The sequence below is a fragment of the Gallus gallus genome, chromosome Z (genome assembly GCF_016699485.2).
Source record: "Gallus gallus isolate bGalGal1 chromosome Z, bGalGal1.mat.broiler.GRCg7b, whole genome shotgun sequence".
Classification (NCBI taxonomy): Eukaryota; Metazoa; Chordata; class Aves; order Galliformes; family Phasianidae; genus Gallus; species Gallus gallus.
In genome coordinates this window covers 22,211,494-22,228,343 of record NC_052572.1, presented here as the reverse complement: position 1 = coordinate 22,228,343, position 16,850 = coordinate 22,211,494, and the positions used below count along the sequence as shown (strand labels likewise).

At 41.9% G+C, this 16,850-nt stretch overlaps 1 protein-coding gene across 12 annotated transcripts in view; it reads left to right on the top strand.

Moving 5' to 3' along the window:
* Nucleotides 1–16,850, top strand: part of LOC107051951 — a 222,388-nt gene that overhangs the window by 196,964 nt on the left and 8,574 nt on the right. The window lies entirely within an intron of this gene.

Genomic DNA, 16,850 nt, shown 5'->3' with positions numbered 1-16,850 from the left:
GTGTTTTGATAAAGGAACAAGGTAAACAACTAGTCAGCTTGCTTACAATGGCTTCCTGCCCAAGGGCACTTGACACAGATTACATTACACAAAGACATAATTCAGATGTGACTCTGAAACAACCACATGACTCCCATTGAACCTTTATTAGAAACCTTGTTAATTGTTTACATGTGCAATTGAAAAGTCTCTACTTCACTTTGGCATTAGTAGAACCAGTATATTCTCCTTGAACTTGGAGAAGTCTGAGTTTGGACTAAAGTAAAGTACCTTTATCCGTGGGGCTAAAATGTTTTGGCAGACTGCAGAAAACTGTGAAATGCTGTTGTTCTTACACTCCAGCAAAGGAACGCAGGAACTACCTTACTCACTGCCCAATTTATTTATCTGCAGATACTGCATGGAAAGAGAATTGCTGTTCTGGGATATCCCCACCTTTCTGGCAGTACAGAACTGTTGGGGCAAACCTGGTAGGGATAAGCTCAGTTCCTGTTTGAAGTATTTTAAAACGTTCTGCTTTCTGCCCCATCTAACTTTTCAGTAAAGTGAGGTCACAGCAATCCTGACAGACTTTTTCATTGCCTGATGGAAATAGACCCCACAAGCCAGGGCATCTGCTCTGGGCCTGCTGGACCACTACTGCCTCTGTGAAGATGTGACTCACGTGGAATCTTGCCTTGTGGTCCAGGGCGTTTGCAGATCTCAACACAACTCTGCTCCAGGTGCATTTCCTTTGTCCCTGTAACTCACATAGCACATCTCTGCTATGTGTAAATCCTATCATCAACAGCAACAGGGCTTTTAATTTGCTTATCAGCATAATTTCAGGCTGGAACCAAGAATTCTTCATATATGATGGATGAGGGTAGGTGACTGCTAATAGCTTCACTTTCTTCCCAGCCTAACCATTCTTTGCTCTGTCCATAGAATCCAAGAATCATGGAACCACAGAACAGCTTGGGTTGGAAGGAAAACTAAAGGCCACCCAGATCCAGCATCCTGCCAGGCACAGGATGGCCACCCACTGACTCAGGCTGCCCAGGGCCCCATCCAAACTGATCATGAGTGCCTCCAGGGATGGGGCATCCACAGCTTCTCTGGGCAGCTGTGCCAGTGCCTCACTGCCCTCTGAGTAAATAATTTATTCCTAACAGCTAAATTAAGTCTCTCCTCTTTTAGTTTAAAGTAATTCCCCCTTGTCCTATCACTACCAGACCATGGAAAAAACCACTCTCCCTCCTGTTTATAAGCTCCCTTTAAATACTGGAAGACTGCAGTGAGGTCTCTCTGGAGCCTTCTCTTTTCCAAGTGGAATAAGCACAACTCCCTCAGCCTTTCTTTATAGGAGAGCTGCTCCAGCGCTCTGATCATGGCCCTCCTATGGACTTGCTCCAACATTCTATGCCTTCCTTCTGCTGGGGGTCCCAGCTCTGGATGCAGTACTGCAGGTGGTATCTCACGAGGGGGCAAAAACCTCCTGTTCCCTGCTGGCCACCCTTTTTTTCCTGCAGTCCAGGGTATAATTGGCCTTCTGGGCTGCTGGTGCACACTGCTGGCCCATGTCCAGCTTTTCATTCATCATGACACCCATCTTCCTGTTAAACCCCCATCTTCCTGTTAAAACCCTACCTTCATGTTAAACCCTTCTCTGCTTTGCAGACCAGTGGTTCTTTTGACTTGCACTCTGTCTGCCTTAGAAGTGAGCACAGAGGCAGATTCTATAAGGAAGAAGGCTGGTGTCCTCTATTAAGAGCCCATTTCCCCCTTAGGCTAGTTAATGGACAGAAGTTTATGTCCAGATCTGTACATTGATGCCTCTACTCTGTTTCAGGGAAGCATGGACTATTTTTGCCACAGACAGCTCACAGACAGTCCTGCAGGAAATATAGGAAGAGCAACTGATATCATCTACGTGGACATTTGACACTGTCCTGCATGACATCCTGGTTGCCAAGTTAGAGAAAAATTGATCTGATGGATGGACAACTTGGTGGATAAGGAATTGGCTGGATGGTCACACTTAGTGAGCTGTGGTCAACAGCTCGATGTCCAAATGGAGACCAGGGATGAATGGCTTTCCTCAGGGATTGCTGCTGGGGATGGAGTTATTTAACATCTTTGTAGGCAGCAAGGACAGTGGGATTGAGTGCACCCTCAGCAAGTTTGCAGACAGCACCAAGCTGAGTGGTGCAGTTGACATGCTAGAGGGAAGGGATGCCGTTCAGTGGGATCTGGACAGGCTTGAGAGTTGGGCCCACACCAGTCTCATGAAGTTCAACAAGACCAAGTGCAAGGTCATGAAACTGGGTTGGGGCAATCTCAAGCACAGATACATGTTGGGTGGAGAATGACTTGAGAGCAGCCCTGAGGAGAAGGATTTGGGGATGTTGGTTGATGAAAGATTCAACACAAACCAGCAATGTGCGCTTGTAGCCCAGAAGGCCAACTGTATCCTGGGTTGCATCAAGAGAAGGGTGACCAGCAGGCTGAGGGAGGTGATTCTGACCCCTCTTACTTGCTCTCATGAAACCCCTCCTGGAGTACTGCATCCAGTTCTGGGGCCTCCACCACAAGAAGGACATGGAGCTGTTGGAGTGGGTCCAGAGGCAGGCAACAAAGATGATCAGAGGGCTGAAGCACCTCCACTAGGAGGACAGGTTGAGAGAGCTGAAGTTGTTCGGCGTGGAGATGAGAAGGCTCTGAGGAGACCTTATAGCAGCCTTCCAGTACCTGAAGGGGACCTACAGGAAAGCTGGGGAGGGACTTTTTATAAGGGCACGTAGAAACAGGATGAGGGGAAATCGTTTTAACCTGGAAGGGGGTAGATTTTGACTAGATATTATGAAGAAATTACTGTGAGGGCGGTGAGACACTGCAACAGGTTGCCCAGTGAGGCTGTGAATGACTTGTCTAGTGGAAACCCTTTGGACCTTCTGAGGAGGGAATCATGCACTTATTGTGACAGTCCTGTTTAACCCTGGGTTTTAGGAGCTACTTTTAGAGCTGTCTCTCTGTCATATGCTGCAGCTAACTCCACTGTATCACAGTGCCTCCAGGATGCTGTGGTGCAAGTGGTGCGCTATTGCTGGGATACAGCTCGCAGGAACCACTGGTAATGACCTGCTATCAGACTCTAGGGAGAACACAGGTGTGGGGTATCTGGCTCCCTAAAGAGATAACAGCAACCTGCTTACTTTGCCTTTCCTGCTGATGTGGTGAGGAATGTAACCTTGGAAATACACTTAATTTTTGCAAATATTACCTTTTGCTTCCAAACATTCTTCAACAAACTTATCAGCAATGTTGAACGGTTTTTGCATTGAGCTAATTTGCCAAAGTAGCTATTTAGTTGGGTTGTGACTCAAAAGATCTGGCATCTGTTCAATGCTTTGCTATTAAGTCCATCTGCAGGCATGAGAAGATTCCTTTTTCCGGCTGCAATGCAGAGGGGTGAACAAACAGTGAAGTGTGAGTTTTTATTAAGTAATGCTTTGCTTGTTTGGATGCAGAAGTTACCATAATCCCTGAGCATTCTGAGAAGAAAAGGAGCCAGTGGAAAACACTGGCTCTACAGCCAGATCTGCACAGACTCAACATAGCACCCTGGAGCTGAGAAAAGGAAGAAATTAGCTTCTAAAAAGTTCAAGCCAGCCCTGCAGCCACCCGAAGGCTCTGGAAACACTTTTGTATTTATCAGGTCAGAGCAGTTAATTAGGCTAATAGAAGAATTTATATAAAAATAATCAAGTGTACGTGTATGGATTGGCATATTTAGCTAAGCTTGTAATAAGGTTGGATGACACGAGTCTCAGTTTTAAACAGATACCTCCTCAGTTATCCTTCAGTCAGTACAAATACCTTTGTTCCTTTCCTCCCTTTACCCCAGAAGTCCACTGATTACTAAAGAGCCTGGCAATACCATCAACTGCTAATTATACCCACTCTTTTTTTTTTTACCTAGAGTGCTTATTCTTTCCTATTAGCTGAAATTACATAGCAGTTTTGCATTATCATCTACATGGGACATGAATCTTGTTCTGAAGAATGTAGACATGTTCATTTTCTCCACTGAAGCTTCTCCTAAGTTTTTGTCAGACTCTTTCTGAAGGGAATCAGGGCTGTTTTCTCACCTCTCTGACCTCAGACTGCTAACAAATCCTATTCAAGCAGTTCCAGCATTGTAATTCTCCACTCTGTAGAAGACCTTACAGACAAGACTCTCAAATGTGAGAGTCCAGAGGTGCTGGACTGAACTCCTACAAACAAGCTGCTTATGATCGTCAGATACTCCTGAGCATTATCCTTCCGAGTGCTCCAGCCTGATTCCAGCAGTATTACCGAAAACAGAAGGAATGCAGGGCTAAATAAGCAAGACTTGGCCCAAGGAACCAAGAAGTTTTGTTTGCTTTTGGATGGACCAGTTAACTTTGAGTGCTTTCAGGGCATGAAAGACACCCTCTAAACAGACTCCTGAAGATGTTGCATCTGATACTAATGCTCCAGAAGAATGTTATCATTTAAAACAGCCTCCTAAAAGTTTACATATTCCTCAAATTGATTTTTTTTTCTCTAACACTTAAATTTTGTATAACCTGTTTGAGGTTCTGATTAAGAGCTGAAGGTACACTTAGCCATTTTTAACAGGTTCCCTTTTCTCATGACTTCTGAACCAAGCTAACCTGTGCAGATGTGTCGATGGTTTACAGGCTGGTCCAGCCTGGTTCCATGACTAGTGGGGTGGAGGGATTTTTTTGCAAAATTCATGCATCCAGAAAAGGGAAACAGGGGACCTCTCACAAAAAACAAACAAACAAACAAACAAAAAAACAGCGGCAATGATCTGAGGAGAAACAAATTAATTTACTAAATATAGTATCGGAATGCACGATAACATACTGTAATACAATATAATTCAATATAATTGTTAATAAAATCAAATATAATTGAGAGAAGGATTGTCCGAGAGCTAAAGGCCTTACACTAATACTGAAGCCTTGTGTGCAGTCAGGAGCAGTAGTGAGACGATCCGAAAGTGAGCACAACAAGACAAGAAGAAAGAAAAGACGACCCAGGTCAGGTGACCTACAGGCCTTATATCTGTTCCCCTGAGCAGGAATGATAACAGTACTCGAACAGTCTTCTGGGGAACGTAGTTCTTCTCTTCCAGACAAGTACCCGGAACTCGAGCATTTGCTCCTTAACTCCCACTACACTGCATGATGTTATGATGTGGAATACCAATAACCAAAAATCATAAAACCATGACAAGATGCAACCTACCAAGACAACCATTCCCTTCCTTCCAATTCTACATTCCACCTCCATGAGACTCACTGTCAAACAAACACAGTTGTAGTTGTCTACACACTCATTCTCAGCAGCCCCGTCTCCAGGAATAGGAGAGATATCCTTAGCTCACCATTTTCTAAACCCTGTGCTCCAGCATTGCTTTATCCTCTAGAAGGCTGCTTACGTGCAATGAAGGCTGCTGGTCACCACCATATCCTGTACTAACCTTTGTACTTCCTGCCCCACCTATTTCTCTCCTGTCCTTCTCCTCCACTGGCTTGCCTCAGCTCCGGAGAACACTGTTCTAATGACAAAAAACATAGCAGATATAAATATTCACATGAAAGCACAATCTATAGTGGAAATAAAACAGTATGGCCACTGCAAAGTGCAAGTACTTTATTTTCTTTTCCTACATCAAATTTCTTTAGATCTCTCTACTTCTTAAATTACTTTTGTGAGCTTACAGGGATCGAGGTGGCTTTTTCCTTCTGTATTTTTTTTCATCATGTTTATCACGGTGGGCTGTGTTCAACAGTAACAACTAATAACAATGACATGGCAATGGTTTTTGACATAGTAGGACACAAAAAAGTTAAACCATGAAATAAGCATAATGATTTTTAAAACTTACCAGTAGTCTCCCACTCTAGTCTTTAATTGATTAGAACCATCAGAATAAATGTATTATTAAATTTTGTGCACTTTTTGGTGCTTCAGTAGATGTTCTGTCACTTGCAGAAAATATATTTTTGCCTGAAGGTATTCAGTTGCATAAATAACCTATTATCCCATCAAGCATGCAGACTGGGCCAAGGTGAAATATCCGTGTGACTCCTCATTATTGAGGGCATGTCTTTCTTCCATTCTTCTTGGCTGTACTACTAGTCCCACCTCTATTTTTTTTTTTTTCCAATCCAGTGATAAGTAGAAAAGCAAGCAAGGATATTCATCTCTTCCATGAAATCCAATGAATTACCTTCTTATAATCCTGCTTCTCCTTTATGTAAGAAACCGGCTGCTCTGTTTCTGCTTGTGAGTATACATGAAGTCAGGAAAAAAACAGCGGTCTCCACATTCAATTGTGGCCTCTCTGATTATGTTCTAATGCAGTTAGAGCATAGTTCAGCCTCCCTTCTCTCTCACAAGGAGCCCAGTGGGAGAATAATCTCTAAGAAAGATGTGTTTAAAATTCTGCATGTCATTAGATGGATTTTGGTCCACAATGTTTCATAAAATCAAGATTATCAAATGAGATTATATTGATAGATTATGAGGAAGGAGAGGTAAGTGTGGTTTGACGTAGTGAAACACGTAAGTCCCTGGGTAGAATAACACTCAATGGACTCAGCATGATGCTGAAGGTTATTCTTTTCAGCTCAACCTAGACCCTGCTGCTGTAATCTGTATTAGTTGGCTACAGATTTTTCAAAGAAGATGAAACACTACTCGCTCTTGAATTTCATGTTTATTAAAAGATTTCATCTTCTCCTCTGTAATGTTTGCATCACAATACAAATCATCAGCTTGCTTTGACCCTGACACCATTTTATAGGCTTAATAATAATAAATCTATGTCCTGAAATAGTTTCTGCAGATTACAGCAATCAATCAAAATTCAGGGAGCCTTAAACCATTAATGTCATCGGCAATGATCCAGCACCCTGGGAATCCATCTAAATCAACCATCATTACTGAAAATGCTCCTTAAGAGCCTTAAGATAAAGGTAGTATTTGGGAGTATAAATTGCAGTTCTATTTTTATCAGCCATTGGGGGATGATTTTCATAGGGATTTTTTTGTTTTGTTTTGAGCAAGAAAAAAACAGAACGGTTCTTGCTTTTGCCTCATGTAGCTGTTTTGGTTATTGTAACAGTAGGAATAGAAGTCAATACATCATGGATTGATCTACTGTGGCGAAATGGAAACATTTGTTATGTAAAAGACTTTCTGGATTTTTTAAAGGGAAAAGAAATATTTGATCTGCCATCTTAAGCTTTTGTGCACTTCATACTATAGCGTTTCTGGTTCAAGGCAGTGCTCCTTAAGGAAGCTGGGCCCACTTTATGTGACTACAGATATCTACAGGTCTGGTAATTTCACACTCTGAAGTGGTGATATGGAGAAACAATGCAAGAGGAAAAAGCAGTTCCTTCACTGAGAGATACATTTACCTTTGTCTTGCGATTTTATGTAGCCATCTATTAACAGAGTACCTGAAAGCCCATCAGGTAAAATGAATGGTAATAGTGAAATGTTGCAGCAGTCAGATACTTTTCTCTTTTGTGGGTAAAATTCTGTTTGCTTTGTGGTTTGTATGAATTTTTTTTAAATGACTTTTCTTTTAACTGCTTAACTGCATTTGCATGTGTGGCTTTTTGAAATTTATTATTATTATTATTATTGCTTAGCTGGCTGGCTTGAAATATGCTAGTAAGATAGAAGGAGCACATTCTTTAGGGTAGGGTCTTTTGTAAGCGCATAAACTACATCCTAACAGTTATCATGCCTAATGTGCTCTGGCAGCTTGATCCCACTCAGCTGCAAGCATGCAACACATCTCAAACACATCTGTATAGGCCCTGTGATCAGCATCCTGGAAACAGCCCTCACAGCGTAAGGATCAGAGCTCTGTCATTAGTGGGAATGGTTTCAAGATGCTGTTGAAGATTAGGTCTGGACTCTATATTTTGCTAGAAGCTAACTGAGCTCCAACAGCCTTAACTGTACTGGAAGGTGCTGAGAAGCAACTGAGGCAGTTCAGCAGTCTCTATCTTCAGCAGTCTGTATGTCAGCAGAGATTGAGCCATATAGCTGTAAAACATATTAGCAAACTCAAAGTCAGTGGAAGAATTTTTGAGTCGTGCTACTGCAGATAGGAATCAGCTAATCAGTCTGTCCCTGTAAGAACACATTTCTAAAAAGGAAACAACTTTTTATTTATTTTTTTTTCCCCCCCAGTGATCTAATTTATCCACAGGTGTAGCTAACATTCGGTTGTTCATGCCATTATTTTCTCCCAAAATAGAGCAAACATGAAGTTACTGCATGGATGAGTTTGAATTAATCCCTAAAATAAAAGAAGAGAACACAAAGCCCTGCCTTGGAAAGCATGTTGTGTGTTTCACTGAAAAGCAGCTCATTTTTGAGCTAATTCAAAGGAAATATATCTGCAGACAGGCTCTCAACCTCTTGTTTCATATTGAAAAGTGGACTATGTAAGAGATTAATCCTCTCATTCCCTACTTGTAAGAAGCACTCCAGTCTCACTTGGTGGCTCCTTGTTTTTGCAACTGCTATAATTCCTCGATAAGGGATTAACTGCTGTTCTGCACTTGAAATATGGCGTTGGCATTGTTCTCTGATAATGGTTCAGACAAAGCTTTTCGTGTCTAGGGAAAAAGATTTTCACGGCTGACTCATTCCTAGTGAGAACCTTCTCAACTTTGCTCCCCTTCACCATAGAGGCTGATGAAATTTTGGTCCCATCAGCAGCATGCCAGGTTTGTTTTCCTGAAGCTTGATTATAGCCTGCAGAGTGTGTGCAGTAGAGAAAGTGTAAGGGGAAAACGAACAGGCATTGTTATTTCTTGTCTGTCCTGTGAGTTACTGCGAGAATAATCTATGAAAATCATAATCTAAGGAGCACACAGCTAAATCACCTTCTCTTGTTGTCCTCCCAACCTTGTGTTTCCCAAAAAGATACAGGTGACCTTTTATGTCTTTTAAATTTGATAGCAATATCTTTCAAAAACGGACAGGCAATTGTGACCTCGACAATGTCAAATAATTTTATCTGCCATTAGATGCAGTCCTCCTCATTTAACTGATTTGCATTCGGGACTGCAGCTCTCCCTGAGCTAGGTGGCTGTTAATGGGGCCTGCTGCTGTGGCTGGTGATGCAATGAGCTATAAATGCAATCTTTTATTTTAGCTTTTACTATGCAAGTAAAACCAGTTACTGTAAAAGCTGTTTGGGAAAATCAGTGATGAAGACCATCAATTGAATAATGTGGCCTACCCTATGCCTGAAAGTTTGCTACAGAAATTGCAGTTGAAGACTCAGGGTAGAGCCCAAAAAACCCCAAGGCTAAGACTCTGGAGGTGGACAACTACTACTTTCTTGGAGCAGAAGAACAAGCAACAAAGTTTTTATGAGGTTATTTTCAAAGACTACTTAAATGGGGTGGTGAGGAAAAGCACACAAGAAGGAGTCAGGTAATTTACTAGGGTTCACGAAATTCATCAATGCAGTGACCTTGGGGATGTTTTAGGCTCTGTCTGTAGCATTGCTGCCCTTGTAGTAGGCAGGATAAATGCAGATTATTCTTCTTTTGAACATCTGTGTGTCACATCTATTAGGCTTGCTTCAGTCTCTGCTCCATGATTTAGGAACAAAGGATCATGAAACCAATATGTGAAGTGGTGTTATGGTGTAGGAATGTGCCATAATTGATCTCCAGACAATGATGGAACCGAATCCCGGAACGGCTGAGGTAGGAAAGGACTTCTGAGTCTACCTGGCCCAATCCCATCTCCATCAGGAACACCCGGAGTAGGGTGCCCAGGCCCATGTTGAGGAAGATGTACAGGGAGGAGACTTCACAGCCTCTGGAAAATCTATGCCAGTGCTCTGTCACCCACTTGTCACAGAAATGCTGTCTGATGTTCGGAGGGAACCTCCCATGTTCCACTTTGTGCCTGCTGCCTCTTGTCCTGTCACTGGGCACAGTGTACTGTCTGTATGAGCTGCTAGAGATGTAGAGATTTGAGGGATTTAGGAGTACAGTTCTGAAATGGTACTGAGGTACACAACCATTATTCCTGCCTGCAAGAGCTAAGCCCTTCAAATCAGTTACAGCTGCAAGATAAAAATTAAACAACAACAACAAACAAAACCAACACAACAAAAAACATGGACCTGGGCAGTAAGAAATCTTAGGGATGTGCCTACTTTGGCCGTCTTAGGGATGGCCTAGTCCTCAAATAAAGGTAGAACCAGCTTCTTTCTGACTTGTGCATTATCTTCAGCAGAACAAGCAAAGGATAATCAAATACCTATATTCTCCAGACAAGTTTGGAAAGATTTGAATCCCTGGAATCCTTTGGGAAGAACATATGGACTCTGAGCAGCTAACTCTTGACACAGTATCCCTGCTCTCAAAGGAGTGTTGCCTACTCAGAGAGAGATGATGATTTGCCCTGAGTTGCATCTCTATGCAATCCAAACAGGAAGAAAGTATTTCAGAACTGCAATGACTGGTGTGTGGTTTCTCTCTACTCACGAACATTTTGCTTAACCTTTGACATTCCAGTTCTGACTGTCTGGAGGGTTTTGATCTGTGAATTGTCATCTACCAACTAACCTTGAAATTGAGGTGTTGATGTCAGCACAGCAAGGGGGAAGAGACCAGCAGGATCACCTATTTACACAGGATATTATATGGCATAGACAGTCCTGGCAATTAACTCCATCCCAGAGATTTCTAACTCTCTCTTGGATCCTTAAAGGAGAAGTCCAGATTCTGTCACATAGCACTCTGGTGAAATTATTTAAGAGAGATTAGTAATGTCAGTGACAATGTGTATACTACAGTACATAAATTAGACCATAATTATACAGGTCTACATCTGATCTTTACAAATACTTAGAGGTATTCAATAGGATTAATTGTATTTAGTAAGCCGTACACATAAAATGTCTCAAAGAGCAGAACCTTAATTAATTAATATAGTTGGTCCTGTTCTACATTTTCTCTGATTTATGCCATAAAGGAAGTATTAAGGAAAAGCATGCAATAATGTAACCTTCCAGGAGATTAATGAAGCCAAATGAGTATAGAAAGACCTGTCTTATGAGTATATATGTCTTCCTAAATAAATTAAACCTGATCTTTCTAAGTTTGGATTAATTTAACATCAGCAGATTAGTTTTCTAATTTCAAAATTCAACAGCCCAAAAGATCATTCAAATAATTCTGCTGGTCCAAGCAGCTCAGGGAGGGCCCACATCTGCTGGTCCCTGTACCATTGTGAACCTATGCCATAAGGAACATCCTCGCTATGAGTTCATGGCACAGCCCTATGTCTACTGAAGGTAAACAAACCCCTCAGGAATACCAAGTACCCTCTGAAGGAGTTGCTAGAGGTGAGGTCTTAAGGAGTTTGAAATAAAGAATACGTTTCTGAAATGACATTGGGGTACACAACCAAAAGACACTAAGCCCTCCAAATCTGCTAAAGCTGTGAGATAAAGCAAATCCACAAGGGGTGTTGATAAGAAGAAAATGGAAAGTGGTCAAAAAATAAGCAGTGTCATGAAAATATATGCATAGAAACATTCTTCAAAGCTTTTAAAGGCTTTTCTCCCCAAACCTGAAGACCCAAATCTCATCTTCAATGAGCTGATACTCCCAAAACATGGCTCAGTCCTTCTGAACATTTCCTTCCATGATGAGGACCAGAGTGAAAAAGACGTAGGTGACAGCAGACTGGTGACTTGGATGACAGCTGTAGTTACAACGTTGGTTTTAGTGAGAAGATGAGACCCTTACTGCTCATGAGGCTATTGCAGGAGATAGAGGAAAGGATTACTACTTTAATTATAATTCTGCTGTACGTTTCTGAATGGAGATGAGTGACGAGTGGTGTCCCCCAGGGGTCAGTACTGGGACAAATACTCTTCAATACATTCGTCAATGACATTGACATTGGGGTCAAGTGCACCCTCAGCAAGTTTGTGGGTGATGCCAAGCTGTGGGGTGTAGTAGACAAACCAGAGGAATGGGATACCACCCAGAAGGACCTAGACTGGCATGAGCAGTGGGCCCAGGCAAACCTCATGAGGCTGAACAAATCCAAATGTGAGACCTTGCTCCAGGGTCAAGGCAATCCCCACTGCCAATAGGAGCTGGGGATGAAAGGATTGAGCACAGCCCTGCTGAAAAAGACCTGGGAGTATTGGTGGATGGGAAGCTGGACATGAGCCAGCAATGTGCCCTCACAGCCCAGAAAACCAATCAATTCCTGGACTGCATCAAAAGAAGCATGGTCAGAAGGTCAAGGGAAGTGATCCTGCCCCTCCGCTCTGCACTGGTGAGGCCTCACCTGGAGTACTGCATCCAGGTGTGGAGTTCTCACTACAGGAGAGATATAGATCTGGTGGAGCACATCCAAAGGAGAGCCATAGAAATGATCCAAGGACTGAAACACCTCTCCTATGAGTACAGTCTGAGAGAGCTGGGGATGTTCAGCTTGGAGAAGAGAAGGCTCCAAGGTGACCTGAGAGCGGCCTGTTAGAGGCTACATGAAAGAAGGGGACAGACTCTTCAGCAGGGTCTGTGGTGATAGAAGAAGGGGATATGGCTTCAAGCTGAGAGAGGGTATATCTAGGTTGGATATAAGGAAAAGGTCTTTTACGGTGAGGGTGGTGAGGCACTGGAAGAGGTTCCCCAGAGGAGCGGTTGATGCCCTGTCCCTGGAGACTTTCAAGGTGAAGCTGGGTCAGGCCCCGGGCAACATGATCTGGCTGTTGATTTCCCTGTCATTGAGGGGAATTTGGACTAGATGACCTTTAAAAGTCTCTTCCAACTCTAAAGATTCTACGATTCTATGGTCTGAGAAGTCCATTTAAGGAAGTCCACATTGTCCAAGAAGGAACTGTTGGTTGTCCCAGGATTTTCAGGAGATTAAGCACGCTATCAGGTGTTTGATATTCCACTGAACCAAGGAGGAGAGTTAAGCATAGTAATGAATAGTAGCAGTCTCTTCTTTTCTAGAAAACATAAATCAGGTTTTGCTTTAAAGATAGTTAATAGTATCTCTGTATTTCTTTTCTATGCAGATATGTGCTGTCATTCTCATGTAGCTGAGGTGGAGTATGAGTGGGTGCAGGGAAAGTTGAGAGTACCAGAAATTGTTGTCTCTACAGTTGTAGAGTAATGGTCCATATTCAGAAAATATTTCAAGCATTTAGACTTGATGTTGTGATGAGTATCAGTGTACCCAAGGACTAATGAGGCCTACCGAACAGATTGGCTGTAACAGAGGAGCAGCTATCTTCACCTCTTTTTTTTACCTACATTATTCTTGACATAATGGGAAGAAACCTCAAAGACGCACTGCTCTGAAGTGTCTAATAAAATTTTTTAGTCAGGCAGTTTGAAATGTGAAACTTTTCCTCCTTCAAGATGAAATGTTAAGTGGAAGCATTGTCTGTATTGTGGATGATGAATTCTGAGTGCAGAGAGGGAGCAGAGAGCTGATAACTGTATACTGGATGGTTTCTAAAAACTAGCTGTGGTTTTCAGTCACTAATTGTACAGCAAACGTGTTCTTGGCCTGACATTATGCATAGCTATTAGCAGAGATGTAATAGAAATACATCCATTGAATGTTTTGTCTTTTAGGGCTTGGCAAATGTTTATGGTTCCCAGTGGTGATAAATGTTTTTGAATCTCAAGAACTCAGCAGGATCAGAAGGTGCTCAGCGTGTCTTCTCTGGGGAGGCTGAGCCAATAGGCTCATTGCAAATCGAGTCCCAAAACAGTGCAGGTAGAGAAGTGAATATCTGCTGTTGGGCAGAGGTTGAAAGGTCTACGAAGTGAAGAACATCATCCCAGGCAGGCTCATTTGCAGTCCTGAGATGATGCTTCTGTTTGGCCTTCTACAACAGAGAGCTAGGCTTGGCTGGACAAGAAGTTCCCACTGGACGTGCCATCCATCCAAGGTGGTCCTATAATTGGCAGGTACAAAACAGCAGGTTTCTGTGCTTTCCTACACTGCAGTACTACAAAGGCTGCTGTGCTTCAGTGGTTGTTTATGGTTATAGCTGAGTGCTGGGCTAGAACCTCTGCTGGGGAAAGCAAGGAGTAAGCAGCTTTTGCACCATGCTTACACCACAGGTATGGCAACGTTCACAGCCATTCAGGGGCATGCTTGGTTGTTTTACTGGGCAGAAAAAAAACAATCCTCAGCATAAACTTCTCCTTTCATTTTGAACTCAGTTCATGCTTCCTTAGAGATCTTGTCTCAGCAAGTTAAAAAACACCATTTCTCACTAACATTTTGCTCAAGCAGTGCACTTCATGCAGTTCAAAAACTATGTTAGTCTTCAGACTAATACACTCCAAAACTTGTTGGCTGCCCATACTTAGTCCAGAGAAGTTCATACACCTTCAAACTTTGTTTTGCTCTTCACATACTATTATCAATGACAGGAAACCACACAGGCATAATTGGATTCCTAACAGACACATCCACATTGATATGTATACAGATAGATATTCATACAGCTTCACTATCTAGCTTCTTGAGAAGGTTTGCAGTGGTATTCACACCCGTGAAATAAAGGCCTAATTGACAACTACTCAAAATTTTGTGAGTTGCTACGTGTGTACTATTTACACACCTTACTACACCACAGAATTTACTATTCCGTGCTTTTCAGTCATCTTAAGTTATCTTAGTTGCACCTTTTACACTCCTAAAGAAGGATAAAAAACACAAGATCAAAGACTTCTTTTCTGAATCTCTTGCAGTGAATGAGATTTATCTGAGTAGTCAAACTGAATAGGAATAATATTCCTGTTTTACTTGAATACATCTGGACAAGAAATACATTTTCCTATCGTTTCTAATGCACATGGCATCTTGATACAGACAAATGAATGCAGCTTTTGCCTCCTGGGTGATCATTTCAAACTCAGTCTGAAAACTAAGCCTCAGTTTTTTTCATGTGTTTAGGTTCAGTTCAAGAAAGAGATGGTGGCACAGTGGAATGTTACTGATTCAGACCCAGGGTTTCTAAACATACAGGTGGACTGAGGTATTGTTATTGCTGCAAGACCATCCCAACCATACAGCAATGATGCTGCAGCCACAGCCTTCTGTTTGCTGCTGCAGCGGTTCAGTTTGAAGTAATCAGCATCAGTAACACAATATTAATACTAAGAAAACAATTTCTTGAATAACACCCCATGTGCACAGGGCAGTCCCCAAGCACGTCTCATGAAACACCCTCTTCCACAGAACAGATTTTTCTGCAGCAGCCTTTGAGGTCTGTTACCTCTGCTCCAATCCTTACGTTCCTGCTCACTCACACAAATTCCTCCTCCACACAGCTTCGACTGCTGGAGAATCTCCTTCAAATCTTTCCTTGAAAATATAACAAAAAATGTACAGTGCAAAGACTATCCCAGTCTTTCCTCTTCCTCATAGCTTTAAAATATCTAAGCAGTTTATTTTAAGCTGCCCCTTGATCTAATTCCATGTCTCTAATCAAATTATCCCGCTGTTAGCTGTTCCATCAGTAATCCTCACAAAACTATTACTTAGCTAAGCTGATCTGTAACAAATTCTCCTTCACAGGCACAGTTCTGGGGCCAGAGCATTTCGTTCCTCTACCCTGACCCTGAACTTTTAAAATCATAAACATTTTCTCTTCGGGTTTTTTCTTTCTTTGGTTAGATAAGACAAGGTGAAGCCACACTGCTGAATAGTTCCCCAAATGTTGCCTGCTTCATGTGACTCCAAATTTACATGCAACAGTTTTTGGCTTCCTCATATGCCAGAGATCATTGGAGAGGTATGCACTGAATCAAAGTAATCTCCCAGCTGGGATGCAACTTGTTTTGCTACATCAGGGGCAAGCAACATCTTCTTTCTTTCATGAAAGTAAACAAAATATGAATAATGTTCCAGTTTTTTTGATAGAAGAAAACTCAAGGGGAAGGAAGACCAATCTTCTGCTAATAGAATACCTAATTGCTAATGAGCTTCTTTCACCCAGTCATTTTAAGAATAAAAAGCATCTTTTTAACAATGTTGTGGTATACTCTTACCGTGGTGCTAATAGATACTTGGAACAGGACTTTTTTCAAGTGAGATTCTTGTTAGTGCTATTAAAGTAGATAAGTAGTGTCTTTGAGTGTATATAAATAACTAACTGGGTGCTCGAGTAGGATCTTGAACCTTGTTCTCCTATATCCCTGTGAGAGTTCTAGCCACTGGGCCATCATATCCTTCCTAATTGCCTGTGCTTCCTCTGGGCATGTGAATGTTTAATTACATCTATAAAGGCAAATTGATTGGTATTGATGGGTCTGGTACTGATACTGGTTTGCTGAACTAACAGTACAGTGACAATATTAGAATATTCTTCCAGAAGCGTCCTTGATCATGTCTCCCAGATACTAAAAGTTGATGCTTGATGATTATAGAGCCTATAGAAATGTTCTTGTTTGCACTCAGTTTCTTTTTTTTTCTTTCTTTCTTTCTTTTTTTTTTTTTTCTGTAATGCCTGTATTTTTAGTTTTTCGCTTTTAATTTTGTATAGATTGAGTGTTGACCAATTGCAATGACAAGCTTGCATTGGGTAATTTAGTACATACTCAAGAGGAATTCATGCTTGCCTAGTACACTGCATTAGTCAGTTGTACTACTCAGATGGCCACAAGAATAGATTGTGGTCTGAAAGGGAAAAAGCTTTTGCCTAGCCCTCTGCCAATTTGTTCCTATTAACTCACAAGGCCAAAAAATAAGTAAAAATATCTCCAAGGCTA